Source organism: Galeopterus variegatus, unplaced genomic scaffold (assembly GCF_000696425.1).
Source record: "Galeopterus variegatus unplaced genomic scaffold, G_variegatus-3.0.2 Scaffold1354, whole genome shotgun sequence".
Classification (NCBI taxonomy): domain Eukaryota; kingdom Metazoa; phylum Chordata; class Mammalia; order Dermoptera; family Cynocephalidae; genus Galeopterus; species Galeopterus variegatus.
Genome location: NW_007727465.1, coordinates 496,462 through 522,344, shown reverse-complemented (window position 1 = coordinate 522,344; position 25,883 = coordinate 496,462). Strand labels below are relative to the sequence as shown.

General features: G+C 49.1%; 1 protein-coding gene across 1 annotated transcript in view; it reads right to left on the bottom strand.

Annotated features, from left to right (window-relative positions):
- CPLX2 (complexin 2) overlaps positions 1-25,883 on the bottom strand; it is a 90,012-nt gene that overhangs the window by 22,663 nt on the left and 41,466 nt on the right. The gene's annotated exons all lie outside the window — the stretch shown is intronic.

Genomic DNA, 25,883 nt, shown 5'->3' with positions numbered 1-25,883 from the left:
GCTAATAAGATACAATGTCTTCCCATTGCCTTCAATATAAAGTTCAAACCATTCAAATTGGCCTTTAAGGCCTTCCATGACCAGACTGCTTCTTTCAGTCCTGCTAATAGACACCTATGTTCCATCCACAGCAAATGACTTATGTTCCTGGATGCACCATGACCTCACGTTTCTGAGACTTTGCCCATACTGTTTGCTCCCGTGGAATGCCCTTGTCTGCTCTGTTCACTTGGCAAGCCTTACTTTGACCATCGTGGCTCAGCTAAAGCATAAAGAAATCTCTTCGGGGAAACAGGACTGAACCAGGAGTTCCTGTGTGCTCCTATGTGGACCTCTTCATTGTGACATCAACTAAACTTTATACTTAAGGTTGGTTTTCTTGGCTGACTCCCCCACCTCTCCCCCCACCCCATTATGAGCTTTTTGAGGTTGGGGACTCATTGAAAAGGAGGGATTCACTCACTTAGCAAATACGTACTGAGCATTGATGACATACCAGGGACTCTTGTAGGTGCTGGGGAAACAGTGGTGAAAAAATATACAGATTTCTGTTTGCCTAGTAGGGAAAGTGCACGCTGCTTGAACAAACACACACGGGGTCAGGATAATGTCAGAAGGAGATAAGGCTATAACAGAATAGGACAAGGGGATGCCTGCTTTATGTCTCTGAGCTCAGAGCCCAGAGGAGGGCCAGGCCCAAAGCAGGTCCTCAGGAACTGGTTGTTTACTGAATGAATAAGGAACATCCCCAGAAACCTGGGTGGCCCTCAGCCTTCCTTTATGTCTGTCACTGAGGACTCTACCAGAACCTCTTTGTTAGTAATTTATTCCTCATTTCCAGCCTACCCCCTCTTGGGGACGGGTCACAGTTACATAAATGACATTTGAGTGTGTGTGCAACACTCACTATTCCTGATGGGAGTTGGACAAAGCCACATTCTCTTTGACTTCACAGTGCCGCTCTGTCCCCACCTTGGTCCAGTGACAGGAAGCAGTGTGCTCCCCTGTCTGCTTTGATCAAGACTCCCCCTGCCATCAGCTTTCCAGTCTTCACCCTGCCATCTCCCTCCACAGGCCTGCTACCAGCCCTTTGATCATCTCTGTGACTCTCCATTCGGCCTTATCTGGCTCCATTAAGATGATGAAGCCTCTTCCTGCTCATGTCAATCCCACGCTCAAAAGCCTTTGATGACTCACCATTGCCTGCGGCATCAAGTCCAAACCCACGAGGGCATTCCCTTGATTGTGGACTTGCCTCCATTGCAAGCCTGTTTACCACGACTCTCCCACATAGCACTCCCTGCAGAGCACTCAACACCTCTGACGTTCATTTTGTGCCTTTCTTAATTTACATGTCTCTGGTGGTTTCCTCCCACTGGATCATAAGCTGCTTGCGGGCAAGGACTATGTCTTGCTCATCCTTGAATCCCTGACATCAAAACCAAGACTTTTCGGATTGTAAATGGTCAACAAATAATTCCAGAGGCAGAATACATAGATGGCATTGCCCACCTGCTTGGGGTTAAAATGGCTTGTCCTGGCCAACGGGCCTTTAGGTTTCCATTACAGGGGTGGGACTTGCAGATCCAGGCCCCTTGCTGGGACACAGGCTGCAGTAAAAGCTCTGGCATCCTTTTTAAAATCTTGCACTTGCCTCTTCTGAAGGATATTTTTTGCATTTCTCAGCCCACACACATAACCCCATGAGTTCCTTCCATGCTTTGGCTCCATCACTGTGGCATTTTGTCACCGGGATGATTTTGGTGCAATTTGCTGTGATGATATACATTTTTGGCCAGTCTGGCATCTCTTTGGAGTCCCTCTCCTCCTCTACTCTCTGTCTTTATGGTCTGAATGAGGCTGACTCCAGGTCCTACTTCCATGGGTGGGCATTAGACCCATACCCAGCTAATCAGAGCACTGAGTATCCACCTGGCCACAGTGATGGGCTGTGAGATGACAAGTGACACAAGCTTAGCCAATGGGAGTCAGCCCTGGGACTTTAGCTGTGACCAATGGAAAAGAGGCTATTTCTATGGGATTTGCAGGGCTGGCAAAATATGGGCCTGAGCAGCTAGTAACTGCTTTGTCATAACCAGGGGAGAGATGCCAACACAGAAAAACACAGAGCTGAGAGAAGGGTAGGAGACAGATTCCTGATTGACAGTGTTTGAGGGCCTATATCCTGATGTGCCTTGAAGCCTCACCTGCTCATGTACTTTTTAATTATGTGAGCTAATAAATGCCACTTTTCTACTTAATTTGCTTTGAATTAGGTTTCTGTCTCAGCCATCTGGAAGAGACTTGCTGGAACCTATAACCTCATAGCTGTGCGTCTCCTTCTTTAGAAACTTCTCATCGGGCAGGCCCTGACCCTAGAAGGACCCACCATTTAATATTCTCATGATCCAAGGAGGAACTGATCAGCCTTGCTCTCTGAGCTGCCTCCTCATCTACCACAACAGGGTCTCCGTGGTCACACTGAGTGAAGTTAGAGAAGGAGCTGGTAATGTGGGTCCTTGCTCAAAGCTTTGCCAAAGTCCAAACGTCATATCCACAGATCCCAGTACAAATATCCACATTCCCTCAAAAATGCACAGTTTTGGGCCAATAGCTCTGCAATTTCACCCTTGAGTGGCATCAGCATTCTTGGGTGGGTGCCATCTGTTCTGGTGATTTGTCTGCATCTAGTTTGTCGATTGGAATTGGAACATTTGTCCGCAAGAGCTGTGCCTCTGGTTCCCCTCCCTCCAAAAGACAATTTGGGAGCAAGAATTCCCCTGAGGTCCTCCTCAGTTGAGGCTGAGACTGTGGTTTCCTCAGATCTTCCAGACATCTCTTTTTCATCTCTGAGCTCTCTCCCGGAGCTGTGATCATCCAGCATCTTGCCAGTATTTTATCTGACCTCTTTCCGTTTGATATATTTGAAAGACCTCTTATTCTTGGCCTTACTGTCCTTCTGAAGGTGACTTTTGGGGTGTCTGTGGACTGCATAATTTCAAGACCTTCCTGCCCTGGGTGGGCCTTCTGAATCCCAGTCATCAGTTTTAAAAACTTTTCCCAAAGATGCCTTTTATCCCTCTTTGCAATAGCCTTTCAGCTGTCTCTCCTTGGCTTGTTGTTGCTGTTTTTGCTTTATTTTGTTTTGTTTCCCTCTGTATTTCTCAGACCATGCTAGGCTGTGGCTGGAGGAGGGGGGCTGTGTGCAAGGTTGGTGGGGTTCATGCAGGCTCCCCCATATTGAGATGCTACCCTCTCAACACGTGGCTTCTAGGAGCACTGTGGTAAGAAGAGGGAGCCTGAGTGTCCCTGAGGTTCCCAAGCTGGGAAGTGTCTTCTGGGCTACCTTCAGTTTGTTCCTCCAGTTTCCCTCTCGTCTTGCCCAGGAGGCTGACTGTATGGACCAATCAACAGGCTGCCTTCTGGGTTTTGTCAGAGGTACTGGCAGGGAGTAGAGGCAAGGAAGAGAGTGCAGTCAGAGTGTCCACCGGCTGAAGCCCATGGCTCCTGTGCATGATCTTCCCACTCATTTGCCCTCTCTAAGCTTGGTGACTGCTCCCTCCTGGCTTAGAGGTGGTCATGGCTTCCCCTGCCACCCCCTTCCTATGCTGGCCCTGGGAAATTGCGCCACCCTTGTGGGATCTGCCCACCTTGCCCACACCTTAAGGAAGCTCTCCTCAAATGGCCCAGGTGGAGTGGTCCATGTCTCTGCCAGGATTTTCACGGATCTGGTAGCCACATTTCTGCTTGCCATCTGTTGGCCAGACCTGGTGCCTTGGGCCCGCCCACTGCAAGGGGCTGGAAAGGGAGGTGTGGCTTGTGTTCAGGGAGAGGTACGCTGGATATGGGTGTGCTCTGGTCATCTCCACTGCAGGCACACAGCTGCTGACTCAGCCCTCGGCACTGAGCACCCTGGGACTTTAGTAAGGTCTTTCCAAAGGAGTTCTCTCACCTCTTATAAGGTACTGTTCTTCAAAGCTCTCCTCCCCAGGGCATGGCAGAGTAGAAAGGGTTTTGGGTTCCTATCTGGACTTTGCTGGGTCCTCACCGTGTGACTTTGAGCAAGTCTTCCTCCCTCTCTGAGCCTTGCCAGGGCATGGCAGAGTAGAAAGGGTTTTGGGTTCCTATCTGGACTTTGCTGGGTCCTCACCATGTGACTTTGAGCAAGTCTTCCTCCCTCTCTGAGCCTTGAGATCCTCATTTGCAAAGTGGGGTATTGATACTTGCAGGCACTTTGTCGGGCTGAGCTAGTGTATGCATGGGCCCTGACAAAGCAACTGAATTAACTGTCACATCCCTGCCTGGCAAAGGTTGGTATCTGTGTGCTCATTTAACATTGCTCCCTGAGAACCTGCTGTGGGCCAGGCATGTCTTGGTGCTGGAATATGGGGTGGACAAGGCAGAGGAGGGCCCTGCCTCATGGAGCATTTCTGGTGGGAATGGACAGGCAATTAACAAATAAATACAAAGACAGTTCATTTGGAGTGGTGAGTGCTCTGAAGAAATAAAACCGGGTCATGTTAGAAAAATGATGGGGCAAAGAAAGCCTCCCAGAGCTTGACCTGAATGATTGAAAGAGGCCCATGTGAAGATGTGGGCAGAAGGTTTAGTCCGAAGGACAGTCGCTTGAGCTGGGAGTGAATTTGGTCTGTTCCCGGGGCAGAATGGAGCCCAGGTGGCAGGGAGCATTGTAGGAAGCGAGGTCATAGAGGTGGGCAGTTCAGATCATGTGGGATCTCATCAGCCCCGATGACAGGCCTGGATGTTATTGGACTGGGATGGGGGCCATCTGACGGTTTTAAGTAGCAGGTCGAATCTGCATTGGGCCCTTGGTTGAGTTCTCTCATTCTCAGTCACAGTTTCACTGATCTCATTTGTCTGGTCGATTTCTTTAGCAAGTTGCCATTTTTGGCAAACTGAGGGCCTCTGTTAAGGATCCAAGCAGGTTACTCCCTCACTTCTGGGTACACTGAGGTCCACAGGCCCTGGGGTCTGGCCCTGGTCCCATTGATAAAGACCACAGCCAGCCGACACCCCCAGCTCACTCTGCCCCCTTGATGTCCCCTCTCCTTTCCTGAGCACCTGCTGCGCTCCAGGCCCTGCACACTTGCTATTTCTTTTTATCAGCTCACTGTCCCTGAGAAGCTACTATCATTATCTCTGTTCTGTAGATGAGTGGGGAAACTGAGGACCCAGCATCTCCTTCTCCTTCCTCACCTCAGGACATCTCCCTCTCATGAAGCAACCCACACGGCATCCTGTAAATAACTGCATGTTCCCAACACCTCTCCTCCTTCTCCTTGGAAACCTGCTTTCTCTTTGGACTTGGGTTGCTGGGTTGTTAGATTCCCCTGCTTGGCTCTGTAAGTAGCATGGCAGGAGCTCAGATGTTGCATTTGAAAGCCTGGGGCTGGGTACCAGCTTGGTCATTCACTAGCTGGGTGACCTTAGGCAAGTCACTGCACCTCTCTGAGCCTCAGTTTTCTCATCCAAAGTCCAGGGGTATGGTAACTAATTCCTGTAATGAAGATTAAATGAGAACTGTGCATAAGTGCTCAGCTGAGTGTGAGGCACACACTCCTTAATAAAAATGAGTTTTGTATGAGCTTTTTATATGCTACCTCATTTAAGCTGCACAACAAACTTATGAGGTGAGTACTATTGCTATGCCCATTTTACAAATGAGGAAGAGGTAGAGAGAGGGCAGGAAACTTGCTGAGGTCACACAGCTAGAAGATGCCATTGAGGATTTACATCCAGGTGGTCTGGCCATGGAATCTACGTTCTTTTTTTTTTTTTAAAGATGACCGGTAAGGGGATCTTAACCCTTGACTTGGTGTTGTCAGCACCACGCTCAGCCAGTGAGCGAACCAGCCATCCCTATATGGGATCCGAACCCGTGGCCTTGGTGTTATCAGCACTGCACTCTCCCGAGTGAGCCACAGGCCGGCCCCGGAATCTACATTCTTAACCTCTCTGCTCTTCTGGGACTAGGATGTCTGAATGGGAGATGGGGCTCACTCCACAGCTGGGTGTAGGATGAGGTGGCGCTGACTAATTATTCTGCACTGTCAGTGTGTCACCAACTGCTCCAGCATGGTCACCCTGAGTATCTGTGTAATTGCTGTGGTAGACAAAGTTTGTCTTTTGTCCTGCAGCCTTTCTTCTGTACAGCGCCCTACTATTCCTTTAGGGAACCACCCTTCCTTGTCTTCTGGCCATGTGGTTTGACTGTAGGCGAATTCCCCTTCCCTCAAGCTCTAGGACTTGGCATATTATCCAAGCCTAGGATTTTGGGATGGACACATGACCCAAGATGGTCCAGTGAGACTCAGTCCTGGGGCTTGTTGTGGAAATATTAGAAAAGTTCTCTTTCTGTTGGAGTTACTGAGCTGGGAAAGTATGAGGCTTGAGCTACAGGGTCACAGTGTGGAAAGAGCCTGCCTAAGAGGAAAGCCAAGCCAGAGAGAAGCAGAGCTGAGAGAAAGAGAGATACTGAACCTTAATGACATTGCATGAGCTCCTGGATCAAGCCCTTCCTGAAATCCAAACATCTGCCTTGAATTTTCCGGTTACTCGAACTAATTCAACTCCTTTTGCCTTTAAACTATTTCAATTAATTTTTCTACCACTTGCAACTAAAATAGGATTGACTGGCATGGTGCTAAGTATTCCATATTCATTATTTCACTTAATCCAGTGAAATGGTTGACATAATTGTGTTCATCATGCACATACTAAGAGAGATTTAGCATATTGGCTAAGGCATTGCAGCTAGAGCTGGGATTAGACCTAGGCATTTGACTCTAGACTGCACCTTGACCACTGTGCCTTATGGTAGAAGGCTGATTTTACCCCCTAAATATCTCTCGGAGTGCCTACTCTCCAGGTTTCATCCAGTTGCTCTCCCTGTTCTACTTTTATCCCCTTTAATCCTCACTTCCTCTGGGAAGAAGCCTTCGCTGGCTACACCCTCAGACTAAGCTCTGTTTCCTGGTAGACATTTTTATGGCATAATACAATTTTTCTTCTTAGCTCGACTGAACTCCAATAATTATTTGTTCCAGATTTATCTCTGCTGCTGGGTGGGAGCCCTCTGGGGGCAGAGATGACGTCTGTCTGGCCATTGTTGCAGCCCCGATGCCTTGGCACAGTGCCTGGCCTGCAGTGGGCACCTGGTAAATGTTTGCTGAATAAATGAATTGTGTAATTTTTTCATTCCCACTGTGGCACTGGATCATTGTACACCTGTCCGACTACAGTGTTGTATCCTTCTGACAATACAAAATTCATTCTTGCTCTGCTGTATTGTAGGCTACCTGTGATCTCAGATGCTTCAGTATCTTTGCATACATATGTTGGTTTTTCCTATTAGACAGTGAATTCTTTGAAGATAGGGGCAGTGTTTCCAACCACCATCCCTTGTGCAGTGGTCATAACAACAACAATACATGTCCAGGTGATATACTAATAATGAGCACTTACTATCTGCCAGGGTAGTTCTAAGGTTTTAACATACATTGCCTCTTTAATCCTTACCTCATCATATTGTATGTAGTATTAAGACCCTGTTAAGCTTACGGGCAAATTGAGGCTCAGAAAGTTTATGTGGATTCTTTTTGTTTCGCCAGTTTGAGTTTGAGTTCTGTCTCATGCAATCAACAGAGTTTTTGTTTTTCCAGTTACTGTAGCGGGACTTCCAGGTTGAGTTGGAAGGCAGCAAGGATAGCAGAAAGGCTGGGGTGGTGGGAGCTATAAGGTTGACCCAGCAGATGGAGGCCTGGCTGTCCCCTGGTAAAAGGAAAAGAGTCCTCATTGTGAATGATCAAAGGAAGGAAGAGCTGGTGAAAGGAGAGGAGCAGCAAATCTCAGGGGCAGTAGACAGGCATTTGTCAGCATAACGTTTGGTGGCCTTTGCTGGCACTGGGGCTAAGAGAAAAACAAGATCTAGAGTGTCCAGCTCATCCAGCTGGTGAGGAGTGGTGAGGCTAAGGCTTGGAGCTCCAGACAACATCTTTACAAGCATAGAAGACAAGGCCAGGGACAGCTCCTTGGAGGAGGGGCATAGGGGCCAGTTTCTCAGGGGCTCCAACAGCTATTTTCAGTGATGCCTTGTGAGGCTGGTGCCAGGGCCTGACCCAGAGGTTAGGAGCCAGAGTGTCCCCAACTTCACTCATTGGAGTAGCACCTCCAAGGTTTTTGCCACCTGCACATACCACCTATGATATTTCCTTAATGTTTCTTTCTAATTTAACTCACTTGCAAAAATAAAACCCTTCATTGCATTTATTTAAAAAAGAAACCTCATATGGCCACTTTTAACCAGAAAACCAGTATCACTTGCTATAAACAGAAGGTAACAATGCACATAACAGCAATGAAAAGGAAACACTGGTCTAGTTCCATGCTGTGAAGCCCTGATACCAGCCACGGTATCAGGCTAGCTCTCTGGTCGCCGAAAGGAAGTGGGGCTAATGTTAGAGGGGTATTAAGGACACACTGGGACTTTCTCATGGATGAAACCAAAATATTGAAAGAAAACTGAAAAAGAGGAATAAATTCTTCAGTATATGGCTTGCTATTTAAAGTGGTATGCACAGAACCACCCACAGTCACGGAGGTACTGACAATTTCCTTGCTTTGGAAAACATCAGCAGACACCTTGACTGCCCACCCTGCTTTCTCTGGGGCCATTTTACTTCCTGCCTGCCCTAGCTGTTCCTTGGCCTCAGCAATTCCAGCACCAAGGAAGCAAAGGCCCTTTCAGCTCAGTTGCCGGGTGCACAAAGAACCTGGGTTGAAACTGCTTTTTTTGTTGTTGTCATTGTCAAATAGGAAGAAGGCACTTTGTCTCTCTGATCCTCAGTTTCCCCATCCAGAAAATGGGAATAGCAATTCCTCTTTCCGGAGCCATTCAGAAGATTAAAATGAGATGCTATGTGTCAAAGTGGCTTTGCTTGGTGCCTGGCCCAGAGAGCGGAAACTCCTGCTCAAAATCAGATCAAAATCCTGATCTGAGAAAATTGAGAAACTCTGTGCTCAGCCACCTTTGCCCCAATGCCATTTCCTCTCTTGCAGGATCTTTCTTTCCACCTAGAGAGTCCAGCAGTCACGGGATCAAATCTCTCTTCCATCCCTTCCAGGGTCAGGTCATCTCTCTGAGCCTCAGTTTGTTCATCTTCAAAATGGGAATCATAGCAGCCACCAAGTTACAGTAACCAAGTTACTGTAGAGACAGGAAAATACTTTGTCATTGGTAAAGTTTCATTCACATGGAAGGACTTATTTTTATTATTCATAACTCTGGAGTTAGAGAGTTATTAGAGTGCTCCTGGGGTCAGACTGCCTACCCTCAGGGGAAATTATCTCAGTCTGAGCCCACACTAAAGAAGTCCTGAGTTCATGACAGGTTGTGCACTGATGTTTCTGTCATTGAGGGGAATACTGTGGGCTCCAGCTGAGGCTGCTTCTGTTTTTAGCTGGAATCATTGCTGCTCAGCCCCCTTTGTGGAAAAAAGAAATGTGGTGCAGAAATAGCCCATCCCAGGGGCTGCCCAAGAGAAGGGCTTATTTTGACTCAGGATGCTGCAGAAGCCACTGCAGGCTTGTCAAAATACATCTGCCTCTTCTCAAGCAGCCCACAGATCCCTAGACTTGAGCCAGGAGCAAAGAGCGGCTGCCATACGTGCACATCTGGAACCTGGTCCCTGGGAGCTGAGGACAGCTCCAGCTAGGATTCTGACAATAACCACCTCCCAAGCTCCAAAGAGCAAAAAATAGATATCCTATGCCAGAGGCTTGAAGGCGCCCACCTTGGTCTCGAAGTTTGTTCATTTCTGTGGCCCCCGAAGCTGGTATAGGGCCTGGCAGGGCCTGATGAGGGGGTGCATGGGTGTCCACAGCCATTCCTCTGTAGACCTTGAAGAAGAGACTGCAATGGGGGTCACTATACCCATTTCACAGGTGGGAAAATTGAGGCACAGGCCATGATGTGATTTCTTGTGATGAGGTCTCCCTCCAGTCTCATGTTCCCTCTTCTCTAAACCCTCCTCTGCACTTCTGGACTGCGTGTGCCTCTGCCTTGGATGCCTTTTCTTCTCTTGTTCACAACCTGGGACACACAGCACCTGCTCTGGGCAGAGTTGGTCCCCACCTTGTTAGGATTTTGTGTAGGCTTCACAATGGCCCTTATTTCCCTGCCTGTGACTTGGCATAATCACTTGTCTCTGAGAGGGTAGAATCATCTCTGAGGCGCAGGGCTGAGTCTGAGCTTGGCTCAGGGTGGACTTGACAAATGTTCAGTGAAGGAGGGAATAATGGCGTTGTGTGTTTCACTCAGGGGCTCCCCAACTCCAACTGAGGGGGTTGGTTCCCAACCTGAGGGTACTTTCAGGGAGACAAGAAAACAGGCTATAGTCTCCAGAGTGGCACAGCCACCTGTCCATAGTCTTCTCACATGCAAGATGGCCTGAACGGGTCTTTCTCATCTCCTACCAGAACTGCCACAGGCAGCAACTTTACCATCTCTGCTTCCTGAAGCTCAAAACCCTGGTCAGCTTGGATGCTAAGTCTGGACTTTTCGCCCTGTGATCTCTTGCCTTTCTCCTCCTCTTCCTCCATCCTCACTGCCTCTGTGTCCCCCATGCCTTACAGCTCCACCCTGGACTATGGCACAGCCTCCGAGTTCTGTTTCTCTGCTTCTGCCTGGCTTCCTTGGCCCCGTCTTCATTCTGATCTCTCTTATGGGACCGACTCATACATCCCTTGAGAGCTCAGCTCTGACCACACAGCTCCGACCCTGTTCGAAACAATCAACAACTCACCCCTTTCTACGGTGGTATATTTCAAAGTGGACTGTTGCAGGCATTAGTGGGGATTCTGTGAATAAGGGGGCCCTGGGTCAAGTGAGCAGGGATTGCTGGGCTAAATGAAGTTGAAAAGATTTCCCCCTGCAGGACTTCTCAGGGCCTTTAATGTGCTATTGCGGGTTATGATTCTCAGAGAGGCAACACAGTGTGTGGCATTTCTAGAACTATTTGATCAGGAAACTTTTGATGTGGAATATTTAGGGAAGGGGCATGTTAAGGAACGCACTTTGGGAAATGCTGGTGAGTTGGCCAGAGCCGAAACTCCTTACCTTGGTTGTCAAGGTCCTTTGCAGTGTGGCCCTAGCCTACCTTTCCACTACTGCTCTGGCCAGTCCTCTGACATTCAGAAAATTCCAGCCAAAAAGAACCTCTAGATGCTCCCTGTGCCTGCTACAGTTTTCCTGCCTCTGTCTCCCGCCCACTCATTTTCCTGCCAGACTCACTCTTTCTGTACATCCAAACCTGTTTTTTCTTCAAGGCATAGCCAAAATGTCACCCCCTCGCCTGCCCCCTGACATGGAGCCTGCCCAAGAGATGCAAATGACAGCAGCATGGGAGATCTTCTGCCCACCTCTTGCCCTGGGGCCCCAAGTCTGGCTGATGCTAAATTATTCTGGATGTGATGTCATTACAGGGAAATACTTGGATCCCCTCTAAAAAAAAAAAAAAAATCGCAAACTTCAGTATTTTAATCAGCACCAACAGCAGGTTCCTCACTCATGATGTGTCATGTCACTGACGTATCTTGATGCAGTGGCTGTGGCCTGCTGCATAGACTACACATTCCCCAAGGATGGCATCTGTGTATGTTGTCCCTTTGTGGTACTGGGAGCCCCTGATTCAGTGGCAAACAGACGGCATGCAAAACCACACTGCTTATGCTCAGAGTCGCATAGACGTTACACCCAAAGGGATAATTCCATTAATATTCCAGGAGACTAATGCTTACTGAGAGCCTGCAGGTGCTTTAATGCCTGTTATGCTACCTGATGGCTGGAGCAGCCCAGTACGAAGCTTCCGGGGGGAGATGGAGCCTTGGAGGGTCGTGGGACCCTCTCAAGGTCACACAGCTGGAAAGTGATAAGGCCAAGATGTGGACTCAGGTTAGTGCAGCTTCAAGGCCTGGCTTCTCCTATTACAATGCCAATCAGGGCCCTGTCAGGGACCTCTCTCCAGGAGCTCTTCCCCTCATTGCTCCCCGACGAGGCTTCTCTCAGCAAGGGTGATGACTCCATCCGCACTCGGGAGAGTCGCTGCTTGTGTGTTATGTTCCCTACTAGGCTGGGAGACCTCAAGGTCAAGTCTTATTTGTCTTTGCGCCTCCAACATCTAGCATAGGGTTCAGCTGCATGCATGAGGTTATGTGTGTGAGGTGAGGAGGGGTCAATGTTTCTTGCCCTATGGAATATTCTGGGTCTTCATGGGAACAGTTCCAGAAAGATACGCACTGAATCCAGTGTTCTCAAACTCACCTTCATACATTCCTACGGAGTCACTAAGTCCAGTTCCCTTCCCCAGTCATCACTCAAAAGGACATCACCTTGACCCACCAATACCTAACAGGAGATGGCTGGTGAAACAACAGTTCCAGAAAGATACGCACTGAATCCAGTGTTCTCAAACTCACCTTCATACATTCCTACAGAGTCACTAAGTCCAGTTCCCTTCCCCAGTCATCACTCAAAAGGACATTACCTTGACCCACCAATACCTAACAGGAGATGGCTGGTGAAACAGACAGGTCAGCACCACCCAAAGAAGCAAACTAACTAATTTGCTCTCTGTTCACACCTGCTGAAAGGTGGATGTCACTATAGCATATGCATACAACCCTGGCTGGCATTAAAACACACATCAACACAGTCTCCCCACAGTAGGCAGAGGAATCCTATAAAACATAAATTAGATCATGGCAGAGGCCTCTGTTTGAAACTCTCCATTAGCTTAGAATAAAATCACCACAGTTAAAATGAAAGCCGAAGTCATTTCCTGGGTCTCTGAGTCCCGTGTGAGCTGAGCCCTCTCTCTGAGTCTTCTTTCTGCCTCCTCTCCCACCACCCTCCCGGCTCACCCCTACTCCACTCCAGCCCCACCTACCCCTTGTCTTCCTTGAGTGGTCAAGCTTGTTCCTGCCACAGGACATTTGCACTTGCTGCGCCCTCTGCCTAGAGCATTCTTTCCCCACATCTCTACCTGTCTGGCTCCTTCTTGGTATTCATATTCTGGCTTGAATGTCCCCTCCTTAAAGAGACCTTCTCTGATCCCTCTATTTTAAAACAGGAAGTCACCTCCTTTAAGTCCCACATTTGAAATTATTTTATCTTTACTTGTTTAAATATATGTATTCTACATGTTTATTGCTTGTCTTCCAACTTGAATAACGTCTCCATGATGGGAGGAACCTTGTCTGCCCTGTTCCTTGCTGTGTCCTACCACCCAAAATACCTGCTGCTGGCATAACCCTCTAGGGTGTTACTCCTCCCCCTGTCTCCCTGTCAGCCTCTCCTTTAGTCAAGCTGAACTACTTGCAATTCCAGAGGACACCTTGATCTTTCTTGCCTCTGTGTTGCACCTGCTCCTCCCTTTGTCCGGAACGCCTTTGCCTCCTCTTGTCACCTGGTTAACTTGTGTGTCTCTGCAAGACTCGGCTCAGTGTTGCTTGGTCCAAGAACACCTCCTGACCCAATAAGGTATATTGGTCCATCTGAAGCAATCTGTCCATACCGTTCTTGGGCCCTGCCTCATGCCTCAGTCTTTGTACGTGCCTGGGACACTCCTACCTCTTCCCCACTGACCCCTGTCCCTGGCTACCCCACCCCACTCTTCATTCTCCCTGTAGGTATGGAGGGCTCTGGGGAGTTCCCTAGCTGGAGGAGGCACCTCCCCTGTCTCCTGTGGCCATCTGTTTGCCACCAGCCTGGGGACTGTTTAAGGGCAGGGCAGTGTCTGAATATCCCTTTGGCTCCAGTACTACGTCCAGGGCCTGGCACCAGGCAAGCACCAGAGATAATTTGTTGAATGAATAGCAGTGATCATTAACCCTGTGAGGCAGCTGCCAGGAGAGGGACTTGGAACAGCACTGTCAGCATCAGTGGCTAGAAAGCTCACTGGCAGCCAAGAAGGCTTGAACCTCACAGGGCACTGCCAATGACAGGGACTGAAGGGAGGGGCTGGGGGTCCCAGGCAGCGCCTGTTGGTGGCTCCTCCTCTGTGGTGGTTGCCTGTGGCTGCCTGTCTAGCAGGGCCTGGGGAAGCCAGGGTTAACTCCATTGTGATTGGTACCAAGCCGTGGGGCTTGTCTGTGATCTGTGTGGGTTCTGTAGCTGCCTGCTTATGGCCCTCCCAGGGTTGTGGGTCTTTCCTTTCTTTAATCCTGCCCTGGGCTAGAATGTCCATCTGAGGCTCAGACAGGGTTCCAGGGACTGGCTCTTTTACTCCTGGAGTATCTGTAACTCCGGCATGGGGGAACACTGGATTTGGTATCCTGCAGACCTGGGTTCAAATCCCAGCTCCACAACTTTAGCTGCCACTCTGAGCTGGACAGGCGTGGTGAAGGCAGTGTGAGAGAAAGTGCTCTATAATAGTAAGAGGGGTTGAAGCAGCTCAGAAGGTAACTGCTTTGTTTCCCTGGAGGATGCTGATGGCCCTGGGGTTGTGGACACAATCTGGGTGGGGGGAGAGACCTCCAGACCTAGCTGCTGCTTCTCAGATTCTTCAGATACTGAAGGCTTGGAGGGAGAGGGGCCTGCCTCATTTACAAGCATCTTCCAGGCATGAATGCTGCTCACACTCCTCCACATGGCTCCTCCAACTCAACCTGTACTGCGTTGCCAGAAGAATCTTCCTAAAATACTCCTCACATCACATCACTCCCCTGCTCAGAAGCTTCCTGCAGTGGCCTCACATTGCCTGGAATGAGGTCCCCAAAGCCCTCCACAGCCCCACACCTCTTTATTTACCTACTCAGAGTCCAGCCTGGAGTTTCTCTTTAGTCTCTTTCATGCCATCACCTCACTGATTCATCTCAACACCTCCCAAATATAAGAAGTATCATCTCTGTGTTACATATGAGGAAGCTGAGTCTCAGAGAGGCTTGCCCAAGGTTGCCCAGCTGGGGTCTAACTGTCCCTGGAGACCTTTGGGGCCCCTGAGCTTGGCAAGGTCTACAGGATGTAGTTAGCCTTACTGATCTGAGGACCTCCAGCTATCAGGCAGCAAGTCACTCCGGCAGCTCTGGAGGGATTCCATGCAAAAGCAAACTTTTCAGATGGAGAAGACAGAAGGCCCACCTTCCACTCATGGTGTAGTGGCCATTGAGGGAGGCCTGAGGCAGCAAAGGCTCTTAGAACAGTTGTTGAAGAGAAGCAAGGCAAACGTGGTTCAAGTCTCAGCTCTGCCGCCTACTAGCTGTGAGGACTTGGACAAGTCTTTGTTCCTCTGAGCCCAGGAGTATGTCACGGATTTGCTGTGAGAATAAAATGTGATGATGGTATATGGTAGGTGTTCAATAAATGCCCACCATCTAACAAATCTTTCTTCCTCTTTGGAGCTGGAAGATTCCTCAGAGATCATTAAATCCACTGTTTTCATTTTGCAGATGAGGAAGTTGAGCCTCAGAGGAGGGAAGTGACCTGCCCAAAGGGAGGCAGAGCAGGCAGGGCTCATCACTCAGCCCTCTTGCCTCTTTGTCCTGCTGCAGGGCTGGCCACATTGCCCCAGGGCCCCAGGGAACCCACAGGGCATGGAGAACTGATGGGTTGTTCTTGTCTTGTGGAGTCACAGATTGGGAATCTGGGGCCACAAAATAGCTGGTACTGTGCCCTGCACCTGCCCCTGGGGAGGACTTGGCCAGGATCTGGGGTGAGGGGTCTGTGTGCACGGTCGACCCACAGGGCATGGAGAACTGATGGGTTGTTCTTGTCTTGTGGAGTCACAGATTGGGAATCGGGGGCCACAAAATAGCTGGTACTGTGCCCTGCACCTGCCCCTGGGGAGGACTTGGCCAGGATCTGGGGTGAGGGGTCTGTGTGCACGGTCAGAAGCAGAGAGCTTTAAGCCTGGCCTCTAAATGGGTGAAGGAAGGGCCCTGGGAGCTGCATGGGCAGGAGGATTGATCTCCCCTAACTCAGGTCTGGACTCAATTGCTTTCAGGAGGGAGCAAAGGTGGGTGAGGAGCAGGCCATCCCTATCACTCAGATGCTGGAGGCGAAGTCAGAGGGGCTGGAAGAAGGGAGGACCACAGTGTCTCCCCTTGTCCTGGGACCCAGGCCCACCTATCTTGGGTTTCCCTCAATGTCCTGGAGCCCTAGAAGAAAACTTTGGCCTTAGAAGGTGGAAGGCCTGGGTGCAAGTCATGCCTCTGTTATCTGACAGCCATGTGACCTTGGGCACGTCATTCATCTATTTATCCCACAAATGTTCCCCGGGCCCCAGAGACAATGCCAATTAGATTCCCACCTTTGTGAAGCTCACAGTCTAGTAGGACCAACCGATGATACTCAAGCAAATAAAAGACCGGATAATTTCAGAAGGTGATAAATGCTCTGAAGAAAAGAGCACAGGGCGAGGTGGTGGGGGAGAGCGAGGTGGGGAGGAGCTACTCTTATGGGAGCAGCCCTTGTGAGGAGGCGGCCTTTGCATGATGGGATAATCTGCCAAGGTGAGGCAAAAGCAGGTGCAAAGGCCCTGGGGCAGGAATAAACTTGGTACTTTGAAGCAATAGACAAGAGGCCCTGTGGCGGGAGCCAGGGGTATAGGAGGAGAGTTCAGGAGATGAGGCCAGAGAGGCCAGCAGGGACCTGGCGATGCAGGGCTGTGAGGGTCCCAGAGTGAACTCCAAGAATAGTGGATCCTTGTAGGGTTGTCAGCTGGGGAGGGACATGTGTGATTGCCTTTTAAGAAGCTTTCTGGCCTGGTAAAGGGGTCTGCTGTTGACTCCCATATGGGATGGCTGTGAAGATAAAATGAGAACACACAGGAGAGCAACCTATTGGCCATAGAACCTGCATAGAAGTGCTGTCATGGAGGTTTCCGGGAGCCTCCATCCGGGCCTCCCTAGGATGTCCCTCTCTAAGAACTGATCCTCGAGAACACACAGGAGAGCAACCTATTGGCCATAGAACCTGCATAGAAGTGCTGTCATGGAGGCTTCCGGGAGCCTCCATCCGGGCCTCCCTAGGATGTCCCTCTCTAAGAACTGATCCTCGAAGGATCAGTGGGAGGAGGGGTGGCTGGAAGTCTCCTGAGCCTTAGTCCTGTAATTATTCTGGTGTCTTTTGTCTTTTCTGGGGGCTCCTACATTAAAATCTACTTTCCCAAAGTACAATCCAGTCCCCAAGCAGAGACTCATCTTGCAATTTACAAATGGGCCATTTGGTCCTCCTCATGATGTCCTACATAATCTGATCCCTTCCTTCCTTTGCAAATGCACTTTAAAAAAAAATCCCCCCCTTTTAAAACTCATTCCCATTACTTCAGTGTCACAGAGTTTCTCTCTGCTCCTTGTTATGACAAGCTCAGTTCAGCCTTAGGGCCTTTGCATGTGCTGTTCCCTAGGCCCTGGCTGCTGTCCTCCTTTTCTTCACGTGGCTGGTGGCTGCTTCTTTGGGTGGCAGGACAAATTCAGGCACCACCTCACAGAGGACTTCTCCCACTTTTCCTATCTAACAAGCCACCTTCCTAGTCACAGTTGGTAATCTCTCATTTTTTCCATAGCACTTACTGTCATTGGGACATCATCCTCCTCCTGACTATCTGTCTTCTCCCACTAAATGGAAGTCTCACAGGGGCAGGCCCTTGTATGTCCTTGTGCCCGGTACATAGTAGCTGCTCAATAAAGGTTTGTTGAATGAATAAATGATCAATTCTGTGTGGCAGACACTCATTTTCCTGAAGAAGAAACAGAAGCTTCTTGCCTTTCTGATTTTTGCCCTTGCTGTGAGTGAGGCCCCTGCCCCCACCCCAACGCTAACATTCAACACCATAATGCAGCCTTTGGATAGTTCTCTTTGCCTCTCCTGTGGCCTCTGGCTGGCCACTTTTAGTTCCCATTTGGGCACTGCTTTCAGTCTGCAAAACTCTCCCAAGACAGTGTGGCATATAAAACCCACACCTCCTTTTTACAAAGATCATTGACCTTGTCCTACAGATGAGAAAGTGCTGGGGTGTGCCTGAGGTCAGGAGGGTGGAGAGGGTCATTTCTGGGTGGGCACACAGGTCTTCTGCCCTCAAATCTGCCCCACACGGGGAAAGACCCCAAAGGAGAAGGCAGTGAAACAGAGAACTCTCTGGAGGGGAGGGGTGAAGGGAGGCCTCATAGGTGGGGTGTGGGGCAGGGCCTGCCCAGATCTCTGTTCTCCATGGAAAACCTCCTCAGGCTGGCTCGTCCAGCAGCCTGGCCCCAGGGCTCGAGCAAGCTAGTGGTGGCCTCCTCCCCATGGCTTTCTCTTCAGTTGGAGGAACCCAGGAGAGGAGCAACCTGCCTGCTTTTGAAGGGTCATGCTTGGCTTGCAGCTTGACTCTGGAACCCAACTCTGGCCCCTCCTGCTCCCCCGGTAACCCCTTGCTGGTGAGGAGTGACTTCCCCTCCACCTCTCTGCCTAAGGCTTCCTCACCGGCTTCCTCAGCCCTGTAGGTGACAGTGGGGATTGGGGTTCTCTTGCTCAGGAGCCCCCTCAACCAGGAAAAACCTGAATGCCTTCAATTACAAAGATGTGAGCAGGAAGGAGGCCGTGAGAGTGCTGTGGTGAGGGTGTGTGTGCATGTGTGTGTACACGCACGAATGTGCCTGGCTCTGAGAGCACATGCCTGTGTGCAACATCACACAACATGAATGTGCACATGTGTGTGCGTGCACAGATGTGCACACCTTTGTGAGTATGTGCTCGCGCATGACATTACACAATAAGCACACACGTGTGTGTGTGTGTATGTGTGAGAGAACACAATGTATGCTCCTTGGGGGCCACTGTTCACAGCTCTGGACTTTCTGGCTGATGCTTTGAAGCACCATCAGAAGTTGAGGGACATCAAGCCATCACAGTGACTCATCTGAAGCTTGGAGGAGGATGTGAACCAGACCAGCTTGCTGTTGTCTGACTAGCTGACCCCGCCTGGCTGACTCAGAGGCTGGCCAATGGACACGACTGGGCAGCTGCTGCTGTCTGCCCAGTGGCTGGCCCTCCCAGTCACTAGCCGGCTGGCCTTTCTGGGCTGACTGACTTATCTCACCCAGCACCCCATTCTCTGGAAAGCCTGCTTTAATCCCAGCTCAGCCTGTGGGTGATTAGCTGTTTAAAGCCATGACTCCTGATCCCTATGGATTAGGTAGGGAGAAGGGTCTTCAGACTCTCTGCCTCCCAGGGAATAGAGGGGAATCTTGGTGGAATGTGTTCTTCAGAGCATGGGCTCTGGCCTTCACCTGGGTGCACTTTCCTTAGTTTCCTCCTCTGTCAAAGGGCTGTGGCAAGAGAGTCTGAGAAGGGCAGAGCTAGTAGATGCTTGGGCTCAGGAAAGGCTGCCTAACACCCAGTGGTGCAGGCCCATGCTGGGGCCACTGCAAGTGCAAGTGGGTACACAGGGCCACTGAGGCAAAGGGCCCAGCTGGGACTAGAGGAGGAAAGGTAGGGGAGCCAGGGAGCCCCATGACCATCCTTCCACAGGGTGTTGGCTCAAAGAATTGTCCAGGTCACAAGGACACAGTGTGGCCTCACAGGGAATGTGGGGAAAGAGGCACAATCAGGAAGTGGGTCTGTTTGTTACAGCAGTGGAGAGAGGGGAATGTGGGGGAAGAACATGAAGTTTGGAGTCAGGCTTGACCCTGATCCTGTGACCTTGGGTAGGTCATGCACCCCTCTCCTGGTTTCTTTTTCTGTAGAAAGAGATAATAATAGCTTCTTTGTCTTATTATTGGAGCATGAGTCCAGGAACATGTATGTGAGGTGTCCAGCACACAGTAGGTGCTCAATAAGTATCCACATTGGGAGTGGTGGAGGAAATGATTACAAGGGCACTAGGAGACCTGAGGCTCTCCATTGAAATGTGGCCCTGTGGTCCCTATCCTGCAAGGGAGCTCTAGAGTCCACTGCTCTGACACTTCCTCCTCCAGGCTCCCATAGTGCCCTGTGTCCTCTTCTTTGACAACCTTTCATGATGGACCATCGTTATCTGTTTATATCTCTGTCATCTCTGCAATTCTCTGAGCTCCTGCAGGGGAGGTGCCATGGGAGGAATGCATGTGGTTGATTGAATGGTGTCTGTCTGTCTACCTGCTGTTTTGAGTGGAGGGGAAGGTCAGGGGAAAAGTAATAATCATTTATTCAATGTTTACTGGAAGGTCTATACTCGTTATCCCATTTCTCACTAAAACCTTACAAAGTAGGTATCATAACCCCATTTTTCTGATGAGAATTTTGAGACTCAGAGAGAAGAGAGGCTTGTCCAAGCTGGGCAGGAGGGGAGTTATGATTCCCACTGGTCTGTGTTTCTAACCACTGTGCCAGTCTGGCTTAAGGCAAAGAAGGGAGACCTCCTGCCCTGGCCCCCATGTCCTGGGGCACCATGGCCCTTCCACATATCTGAGAGCCACTTCAGAGGCCACTTCAGAGCCCATGTGTCCCTGCTGAGCCAGGACCTCGAGTCTCTGGAGGCCCTGGCCCCCATGTCCTGGGGCACCATGGCCCTTCCACATATCTGAGAGCCACTTCAGAGCCCATGTGTCCCTGCTGAGCCAGGACCTCGAGCCTCTGGAACCTGCAGTGTGGAGGAAACTTGGGGGGTCCCTGGAGACTAGGGACCTCAGATTCCATTCCCAGGTCATCTCCATTCCCAGGTCACCTCAGGTTGTGTGTTCCTGGTGTGTGTTTCTCCTGTCTGTATGTGCTGTCTCCACATGTGTGACTGCTCCCTGGGTGGGCCTTTGTGCTTTGCTGTGTGTTTGTACCCACGTAGGGATGTGTGTAAGCCTACGGGGGAACCCGCTGGGAGTTTGTACCAAGTGCATTTCTGTGCCCCCATGAGTTCAGATGGTGCATCTGAGTGTCTGTATTCATGTATGAATTTGCAGATTTTGGGGGGCTGTGTGTGGCTGTGTGTGAGGCTGGGATGGGCTAGAGGCTGAGAAGCTGCCAGAAAGTTTGTATGGAGACAGGATCCTCAAACAGCCCTGTCTTAGTCTGACCTTCCCTCTCAGGGTCTCTGCTTCTTGAATTGAAGCATTGAAAGTCAATGCTTTCCTGGTCTCTACCTTGAAACATTCCTGGCATGGCTCTTTACAAGACGGTCCTCAACTTAATGATCGTTCAACATAGATTGGTTTTTCAACTTTAAAATGGGTTTATCTGGATGTAAGCCCATCATAAGTTGAGGAACATCTGTAATTAGAGAGTTCTCAGTTTGAATCCCAACTTCACCATTTGCTGTGCAGGAGGCTGGAGAGTTCCCCGCATTCCAGGGCACTGGTCTCCTCTGCGAGAAGAGGGTGGTCAGACTGTTGTGTGGATTGTAGATAGTAACCTTGTACCTAGCACCAAGAGGGTTCTCTGAGCTGAGTGTGCTATAAAAAAAAGTCTTGTCAAACCACATGCTATCCCACTTGCAACCCCACATGTGTGTGAGAGGGGATGTTTGCTTGACATTCTTGCAAGACAATATCCTTGCTTCCTGGCCCTGCCCACCCTTTTCCCTGGCACCAACTAATGCATCAGGAAAGCATTGCTTGTGTGGGCTTTCTCAGCTTTGCCCTGTGATGAATTGTGCTGATTTTTCATCCTCGTGGAAGGCTAGATATTAAGCTCTTTAACTAAAGAAAGTGGTGTCTCTTATTTTAAAACAAATGGAATACACAGAATTTTGAAGCAGTACACTTGGCAAACCAAGGCGCTGCTTTGTTTTGCATTATGGCCTTCTCAGACAGGGTCCACCTGGTGGCGAAGTTGAATATTGCAACCCAGCTCTACTCTGGTTAGTATAATCAGGGAAAAGATGCAGATTAAAAATGTTTATCTAGTGACTGTACTGAGCCAAGCATTGCACTGGGTTTGTTGCCCATGTGACCTACTTTATGTTCCCTGGTCAGACAGCAACCCCAACTTACAGGTGAGGTGCCCAGTCTGCTCAAAGTTACTCATGATTAAGAGATAAAGGCGGGATTTAAATCTTGGTCTCCTAGCTCCAAGTCGGCTCCATGAAGACAGCTATTTTTCAAGCTCTTTGAAAGAAACGGGATCCTATTTTCAGATGAATTTGATGTGGAAGCCAAACAGGTGAGAAAGTTAGTGTGAGGCTGTGCTGTCTGTGCTGGTGGTGGTGGGCTGGGAGACCCCCTGCCTAGGTCCCCTGAGGTGGCCTCTGACTCCACAAGAAAGACTGAGCTCTGAGAACTGGGTGGGCAGACAGCTCAGGAAACCCTGGGGAAATATAAAGGTGACTGACAAAAGAGGGAAAATGTGAAAAATACTAGAAACAACTGCCTCCTACACAGGAATGTAAGGACAGGGAGCTGCCGGTGTCCAGTATTCCCTAGGAAACGTTAGGGCTCTCCCCAACCACCCCAACAAAATTCCTGGGTCCATGATTCTGTCCCCTGTGGCTGTTTCTTGGGGGAACATATTTATAATTTCTAGGTACATGTTGCAAGAAAAATAGAACTCTACTGCCTCGAAGAATTTTTTGAGGTACATCATGGTTTAAAAAACACATTTACAAAATTTTTTCATAAACGGCTTATCTCACTATCATGAGCTGTAATGATCTTGCTTATTTGTTTCTTTTCTTACTATTATCTGTTTCCTCAGCTAGACTGTGAGCTACATTAGTGCAGGGACCTCGTCTGTCTGGCTCAATCTGGCATCTCAGTACCTGGCCCCGTGGCTGGCTGTGGTGGGTGCTTAATAAACATTGGTGAATGATGGACCAAACCAACAGGAACATTATTTCCATTTTACAGATAAGGAGTACAAGACTCAGGGACATTGCAGGGCTGGGCATGATCAAGCAGCTTCTAGACAGCCAAGTCACAATTTGGACCCAGCTCCTGGCTTTACTGTTAGCTGTGGAGAAACAATGAAGTGAATGAATGTATTCACCCCATGCCCATGCAGCTGAGTAGACATTGAGATTGCCCAGGTTCTGGCAAAGGTCTTGCCCAGCAATTCCCGAATCCACCTTCCAGCCTTTTGGTCCAGCACTTTTCAGTCTGAAAGCCACCAGCTGTCTGCAGAATGGGGACACAAAGACAGGGAGGTCTCTCTGGGAGTTGGGGAGGATTAATCAACAGTTAGCGTGCAAAACACTTTCTAGACAAATGTTAAGTATTAGTATTTAAATTTAGTTTCCTCTTTCCCTGCATCCCAACAACAAAAGGGAACAGATGGCCCTGGCTCCCGGTGGAGAGGGGAAGGGTGGGGCCCTCTCAGCTCCAAGTAGGAAGTTTTTAAGGCACTGGCTTCCGATTATCCTCTGCCTGATGCGGGAGCCAGTGGCAATACCCTGTGGGCTTGTGGGGAGGCCTTTTCTGTAAAAGCCTAGTAAAGGTCACGGGAAAGCACGGCTTGGGGTCTCCTCACAAAGCCTCAGGTCGGTGATACTGCCTTGCAGGGTTGGAGTGGGAAGTGAATGAGACCAAAAGTGAGAAAGCAACTGCCCTCTGTCCAATGAGCCATAGTTCCCTTCTCCCTCGATTCCTTTAGCACACGCATGTTGTGTCTGGTTTCCTCTGGAGAGGTTTTCTGAGAATTGAAAACACTCAGGACTTGGAATCTTGCAGATCTGAACCCTTTGGCTCCACCACTGTTGTGATTTCCTCCACTCTGGACCTCATGGTTCTTCCCTGTAAAATGGGCATGACATCGGCACCTGCTCTGCCTGCCTCGCAGGGTGAAGATCAGCTGAGACAAAAGTGATTGGAGTTTTGCAGGTTGCAAAGGGCGGTACAGATGGGAACGATTACTACTGTTTCCTTCCACTTCTCAGCAGCTAGCTTCCTGGTGACATTTTTAACAGCCTGGTTCCAGCTGTGCCTGAGTTTTCAGAAGAATGAACCAGTACTTTGCCTTCTTTTTACTTGTCAGTTTGTTTCTAAGAACCACTTACAACTGAGACTTTTCTTACTAACCCACCTACAATAAATAATTTGATCTTAACAAAAGCTTTGATTTCGACAATGGGGATAGTTCAGACAAGAGTGTCTGGGAATAAGGTTCAGATGTTTGGATTCCATTTGCTAATTTTCTGTGAAGATTTTTGTGTCTGTGTTCATGAGGGATATTGATCTGTGGTTTTCTCGTAATGCCTTTGTCTGGTTTTGGCATCAAGCTAATGCTGGCCTCTTAAAATGAGTTGGGAATGTTCCCTCCTATTTTCTAAAAGATTTTTGTAGAATTGGTATTATTTCTTCCTTAAATGTTTGGTAGAATTTACCAGTGAAGCATGATTCAGATTTTTGATGCTACAAATTACTTTAAGGAAAAAAAAGGAGCTGTTTTGCTTACCATTTCTGTCTTATGTGTGGATTGAACTCGTTTCCAACATTTTGTTTCCCAACATTTTCCCTGGATTCTCATTTTGGGCTATACAAGGCTCCGGTAACTGTTATATGATCTAAATTTATGTGTTAGGGTTTTGAGATTTTTACTTTTTGAAAAAATCAACAATTTGTTTGCAATTTATTTAAAAGAAATGAGCAGATAATGGTTAACTTTTATCTTATCTTGAAGCTGATGTGTCCTGCTTACCTTTTGATCTCTTACCCTTTGTGGCGTCCCAAATTGACCCTTCTGTCCTGCCTCTCAGCTGTGTGCCATGTCTCTCTCTGGAGCACTCTTGCCCTGGCCTCACCTTGGCTTGCTCCACTGGGATATTGCTTCTGCAAAACATTTCTGGACTTCCCAGGCTGAGCTAGGCAACTTCCCTGGCTACCTGCACTCACCATGCTTCCCCCTACCCAAGCATGAACCATATTATATTGAAATTGACTGAGTCTGTCTCTTTCCCAGACTTTGAAGTCCTTGAGGACAGACCCTGTGTCTATTCAGTTCATTGTTAGATTCCAGCTCTGAGCACAGAGCTTGGTACACGGGCCCTTGATAAATAACTTGAGTGAATGAACATTTACTGCTGTTCATCGCTAGAGCATAGCAATGATACCCACCTACATTTACACACCTCTGAATAGTTTATGTATGATTTTCACATGCAGTATCTCATCTAAATCTTCACAGTAATTCTGTGTAGTTGGTGTCACTACCCCATTTTATATTTGTGGACACTAAAGCCCAGAGAGATGTAGTGACTTGCCAAGCTACATAAATGGCAGAGCTTGCATCAAAGGCAGGCCTTTCTGACTTGAAATCTGGGGATTCCTCCTGCATATCAGTTACATGCCAAGATGCTGTTGGTTTGGAAAATGCTAAGCAAAATCTTGGGCTAAAACAGCAGCCAAAGAGGGTGCTCTAGGGAGGAATGTTAAGCCATTTCTCCAGCTGGGGGCTGGAGCCAAGTGTAGGAGCCAAGTGCCTTGCAGAAGCCTGGGCTTCCAGGTTAAACGGGTCTCCAGCTCACCAGGAAAGGGGATGTAAGGCAGGGAAACTGGAGCAGGCAGCAGAAGGCAGGTAGCAGCCCAGCCCAGGGTCTGAGCAGAGTTTCCAAAGAAGGGGCATGGCTCTGGCAGCAAGGGATGGAGAGAATCCCCTGCAGTCTAGGGACTGACTGATGTTGGCTGTAGGATCTGCTATCCCCTCTCCAGCCTTGCATCCTCACCCCAGATTCTTGTTGCCAAACTTTCCTGGACCACACTTGTCCCATGGAAGTGTCAAACCAGGGCTTCTAAAAGAGTCATGGGGTGGAATTTGGGCTTTGAACTGCATCCTCTGATCTATTGCATACCATTTCTTCTCATTTCCATTTGTTTGACTAATTTTAACTCATCCTCAGGTCTCAGCTTAGATGTCCGCTCCTCCAGGAAGCCTTTCCTGATTCTCTATGTTGGAAAGGGAGTCCCTCATGTACCACTACCTGCCC